General features: G+C 47.1%; 1 protein-coding gene across 2 annotated transcripts in view; it reads left to right on the forward strand.

Annotated features, from left to right (window-relative positions):
- The window catches only part of LOC133542623 (protein eva-1 homolog C), a 302,063-nt gene that overhangs the window by 49,636 nt on the left and 246,427 nt on the right, over positions 1–6,000 (forward strand). The gene's annotated exons all lie outside the window — the stretch shown is intronic.

Consider the following 6,000-nt stretch of genomic DNA (forward strand, 5'->3'; position numbering starts at 1 on the left):
TACCAAGGGTGAGCAAGAAGATTGCTGTAAGGAGAATGAGACTAGCAGGACGCTGTCAAAGACATCAGGAGCTGCCAGCCAGCAAATTGGTGCTGTGGGAACCAACACGTGGGCATCGGTCAAGAGGACGTCCCACACTAACATACGTGGACATACTCAAGAAGGATGCAGGAGCTCAGAGTACCAAGGAACTGGCCAAATGTTTTGAGAATCGGGATGGCTGGAAGCAACGATGGAAGGCTTATCTGAGGACGACTTAGAGAGAATCAATCAATCAATGTTTATTTATATAGCTCTCGCTGCTGTGTTGGATCCGCTTTGGACTGGACTCTTGTGACTGTGTTGGATCCATTATGGATTGAACTTTCACAGTATCATGTTAGACCCGCTCGACATCCATTGCTTTCCTCCTCTCCAAGGTTCTCATAGTCATCATTGTCACCGACGTCCCACTGGGTGTGAGTTTTCCTTGCCCTTATGTGTGCCTACCGAGGATGTCGTGGTGGTTTGTGCAGCCCTTTGAGACACTAGTGATTTAGGGCTATATAAGTAAACATTGATTGATTGATTGAAGTGCCTCAAAGGGCTGCACAAGCCACAACGGCATCCTCGGTTCAGATCCCACATAAGGGCAAGAAAAAACTCACAACCCAGTGGGACGTCAATGTGGATCACAATGAGAAACTTTGGAGATGACCACAGATGCAATTGAGTGGGTCTACCGTAGCAAAATATTGTGAAAGTCCAGTCCATAGTGGAGCCAGCAAGAGACCATCCCGAGGGAATAAGGGGCAAAGAACGCAGCGATGTCCCCAACCGATGCACAGGCGAGCAGTCCACCCTTGGGTCCCGACTATGGACAGCCAGAACCCCCCCGTCCACACGAGAGAGGGGGGGTAGAGGGGAAAAGAAAAGAAACGGCAGATCTACTGGTCTAAAAAGGAGGTCTATTTAAAGGCTAGAGTATACAAATGAGTTTTAAGATGGGACTTAAAGGCTTCTACTGAGGTAGCACCCCTAACTGTTACCAGCGGGGGCATTCCATAGTACTGGAGCCCGAATAGAAAACGCTCTGTAGCCCGTAGACTTTTTTGGGCTCTGGGAATCACTAATAAGCCGGAGTTCTTTGAATGCAGATTTCTTGCCGGGACATATCCATCCATCTTCTTCCGCTTATCCGAGGTCGGGTCGCGGAGGAAGCAGCCTAAGCAGGGAAACCCAGACTTCCCTCTCCCCAGCCACTTCGTCTAGCTCTTCCCGGGGGATCCCGAGGCGTTCCCAGGCCAGCCGGGAGACATAGTCTTCCCAACGTGTCCTGGGTCTTCCCTGTGGCCTCCTACTGGTTGGACGTGCCCTAAACACCTCCCTAGTGAGGCGTTCGGGTGGCATCCTGACCAGATACCAGAACCACCTCATCTGGCTCCTCTCGATGTGAAGGAGCAGCGGCTTTACTTTGAGTTCCTCCCGGATGACAGAGCTTCTCACCCTATCTCTAAGGGAGAGCCCCGCCACACGGCGGAGGAAACTCATTTCGGCCGCTTGTACCCGTGATCTTATCCTTTCGGTCATGACCCAAAGCTCATGACCATAGGTGAGGATGGGAACGTAGATCGACCGGTAAATTGAGAGCTTTGCCTTCCGGCTCAGCTCCTTCTTCACCACAACGGATCGGTACAACGTCCGCATTACTGAAGACGCCGCACCGATCCGCCTGTCTCTGCTTTTTGCAGATGATGTGGTCCTGATGGCTTCATCTGACCGGGATCTTCAGCTCTCACTAGATCGGTTCGCAGCCGAGTGTGAAGCGACCGGAATTAGAATCAGCACCTCCAAGTCCGAGTCCATGGTTTTCGCCCGGAAAAGGGTGGAATGCCATCTCCGGGTTGGGGAGGAGACCCTGCCCCAAGTGGAGGAGTTCAAGTACCTAGGAGTCTTGTTCACGAGTGGGGGAAGAGTGGATCGTGAGATCGACAGGCCGGGACATATGGTACAAAAAAAAAGCAAGATAGGATGGAGCTAGACCGTGTAATATATACGCAAGTAGTAAAACCTTGGAGTCAGATCTTAAGTGCACAGGTGAGCCTAGTATAGGCATAATATGATCAAACTTTCTTGTTCTTGATATAATATTTAAAATATTTTTGATTATTTTTCAACATAATGATCAAAAAAGGTCTAATTTTGTTTTTCTACCAAGAAACGGGCACTTGTTATTAGTGAGAATATACTAATTTTAAAGTATTTTGGGGTTCATTGAGGTTAGCTAATTTTACTTGTTTTGGAAAGTTTTGACAATGTTGCGAGGTTTGTTCCCCCGGGATGCAAACGGATCCCTCCGGGCAGGACTTGCAGGTAGGGACATGATTATTAATCTGGCCCAATCTGGGCAGGGCATGAGGTAAACAGACATCAATTATGGCGTGGAACAAAGATAAAACTGTGGCATAAAAACAAACATAAACTGGAACTTGGAACAAACAAGAAACTGTGGAAAGAAATAAACACAACTTACGTGGACACGGCCACGAATCGAGCAATGTGAACTGTAGTATCGCATGGAAACCAGCATGTCTAAACTGGCAAAACAGGCTTAAATAATAGTCTCTGATTACAGCAGGTGCATGATCCAAACACATTAAGGCAGGTGGAACTAACGAGTTGTCATGGAAACCAAAACAAACAAGAGTGTACAAAAACAGGAACGAATTTAGTCCAAAACTAACAGAACATAAACAAAACATGATCTAGACCACAGATCAGGACAGACAAACCAAATTGTCTTGTTATATTGGCAGATCATTTTGCTTACTTCAAATAAAATACCCCTTAGTTTAGTATTTTTTTTTGTCCTTGTTTTTGAATACTAACTTTTTGCAGTGTATGCAGTATTAACAGAAATAGGCTGGTAGTTAAATTCATTCATTGACACCAGGTGTAATGAGAAGATGCCACCGGACTTAAAGCCTTTGAAGCAGTTGTTAGAAGTAACTGAGGAGACGATGCACGTCCTGTCTGGACATACCATCAATCAATCAATCAATCAATGCTTATTTATATAGCCCCAAATCACAAATGTCTCAAAGGACTGCACAAATCATTACGACTACAACATCCTCGGAAGAACCCACAAAAGGGCAAGGAAAACTCACACCCAGTGGGCAGGGAGAATTCACATCCAGTGGGACGCCAGTGACAATGCTGACTATGAGAAACCTTGGAGAGGACCTCAGATGTGGGCAGCTACCCCCTCCCCTCCCCCCCCCCCCCCCTAGGGGACCGAAAGCAATGGATGTCGAGCGGGTCTAACATGATACTGTGAAAGTTCAATCCATAGTGGCTCCAACACAGCCGCGAGAGTTCAGTTCAAAGCGGATCCAAGACAGCAGCGAGAGTCCCGTCCACAGGAGACCATCTCAAGCGGAGGCGAATCAGCAGCGTAGAGATGTCCCCAACCGATACAGCCGAGCGGTCCATCCTGGGTCCCGACGAGCGGTCCATCCTGGGTCTCGACTCTGGACAGCCAGTACTTCATCCATGGTCATCGGACCGGACCCCCTCCACAAGGGAGGGGGGGACATAGGAGAAAGAAAAGAAGCGGCAGATCAACTGGTCTAAAAAGGAGGTCTATTTAAAGGCTAGAGTATACAGATGAGTTTTAAGGTGAGACTTAAATGCTTCTACTGAGGTAGCATCTCGAACTGTTACCGGGAGGGCATTCCAGAGTACTGGGGCCCGAACTGAAAACGCTCTATAGCCCGCAGACTTTTTTTGGGCTCTAGGAATCACTAATAAGCCAAGTGCAACAGTGTTTGCCCAGTAGTTGTGAAAACAAACTCTTCGCAGAGCCTTCCGATGACGAGCCGTTCGGTAGTCCCTGACAATCCAGTCTGCTCCTTTCCCCGACAACCTGTCTGGGTTCCTTTTGGTAATGGAAGCGGATCTTCTTGCTAAATCCCACTCTGTGGGCGTGCTTGCAGATGGCTTTTCTCTCCCTCCACCACTCCGGGGGTTGTTCTATTGCTTGTTTTCACATGGAAGCTCCTGTGTTAAGCTTGTTAATTCTCCTCAAAGCTCAGCCTTTCAGCTCCCACCCACTTGTACCTCTTTTGGAAATACCTCTCTTTTCTTCAGAGTGCATTCTTGGACCTCAAAACGAGGCCCGCTGTCTCGCAGGTTTACGCAGCCAAACTCATTTCCGCTTGGAATACTTGAAATAATACTAGATACAAATCGTATCCTAAAGAATCTGGGTATTATCTTCGACCCAACTCTCTCCTTTGAGGCACACATTAAAAGCGTTACTAAAACGGCCTTCTTTCATCTCCGTAATATCGCTAAAATTCGCTCCATTCTGTCCACTAAAGACGCTGAGATCATTATCCATGCGTTTGTTACGTCTCGTCTCGATTACTGTAACGTACTATTTTCGGGTCTCCCCATGTCTAGCATTAAAAGATTACAGTTGGTACAAAATGCGGCTGCTAGACTTTTGACAAGAACAAGAAAGTTTGATCACATTACGCCTGTACTGGCTCACCTGCACTGGCTTCCTGTGCACTTAAGATGTGACTTTAAGGTTTTACTACTTACGTATAACATATTCCACGGTCTAGCTCCATCCTATCTTGCCGAATGTATTGTACCATATGTCCTGGCAAGAAATCTGCGTTCAAAGGACTCCGGCTTATTAGTGATTCCCAAAGCCCAAAAAAAGTCTGCGGGCTATAGAGCGTTTTCCATTCGGGCTCCAGTACTCTGGAATGCCCTCCCGGTAACAGTTCGAGATGCTACCTCAGTAGAAGCATTTAAGTCTCACCTTAAAACTCATTTGTATACTCTAGCCTTCAAATAGACTCCCTTTTTAGACCAGTTGATCTGCCGCTTCTTTTCTTTTTCTTCTATGTCCCACTCTCCCTTGTGGAGGGGGTCCGGTCCGATCCAATGGCCATGTACTGCTTGCCTGTGTATCGGCTGGGGACATCTCTGCGCTGCTGATCCGCCTCCGCTTGGGATGGTTTCCTGCTGGCTCCGCTGTGAACGGGACTCTCGCTGCTGTGTTTGATCCGCTTTGGACTGGACTCTCGCGACTGTGTTGGATCCATTGTGGATTGAACTTTCACAGTATCATGTTAGACCCGCTTGACATCCATTGCTTTCCTCCTCTCCAAGGTTCTCATAGTCATCATTGTCACCGATGTCCCACTGGGTGTGAGTTTTCCTTGCCCTTATGTGGGCCTACCGAGGATGTCGTAGTGGTTTGTGCAGCCCTTTGAGACACTAGTGATTTAGGGCTATATAAGTAAACATTGATTGATTGATTGATATCGCTTTAGTTTGAAAAACAAACTGTAATTAGTCTGCTGTGTAACTGAGAGTAAATGTTAAAGTACCAATGATTGTCACACACACACACACACACACACACACACTAGATGTGTTGAAATTTGTCCTCTGCATTTGACCCATCCCCTTCTTCACCCCCTGGGAGGTGAGGGGAGTAGTGGGCAGCAGCGGTGCCACGCCTGGGAATCATTTTTTTTTGTGATTTACCTCCCAAATCCAACTCTTGATGTTGAGTGATAAGCAGGGAGCTAATGGGTCCTGTCATGACGTGGACTATGGTGGGGTTTGTTTTCCCTGTGGTGCAAATCGACTAGACCGGACATGGCGTGAAGGTACTGACATCTTTTTAATATTTCCTGGAAAAGTACAAACAAATCAAAGGGTGTAAACAAAAGGCGCTCTGAACAAAATTTCGCACAATAGCAGAACTATGGACAACAAAAATGACAACACTTACTCTGACGTGAAAAGCATGAATCTATGGCAAGAATTGATCAAGGGTGTGTAGAGGGTGATGTCGCCAGGCTGACTGCCTGGCAACTACAGGCTTTAATAATGTTGTGGTGATTAACAGGTGCATGAGTCCAAATGAACCAGGTGCGTGACATGACTGGTGAAAACTAATCGGTAGTCATCGTGGCAAAACAAACCAGGGTG

This window comes from Nerophis ophidion, linkage group LG24, assembly GCF_033978795.1.
Source record: "Nerophis ophidion isolate RoL-2023_Sa linkage group LG24, RoL_Noph_v1.0, whole genome shotgun sequence".
NCBI classification, from domain to species: Eukaryota; Metazoa; Chordata; class Actinopteri; order Syngnathiformes; family Syngnathidae; genus Nerophis; species Nerophis ophidion.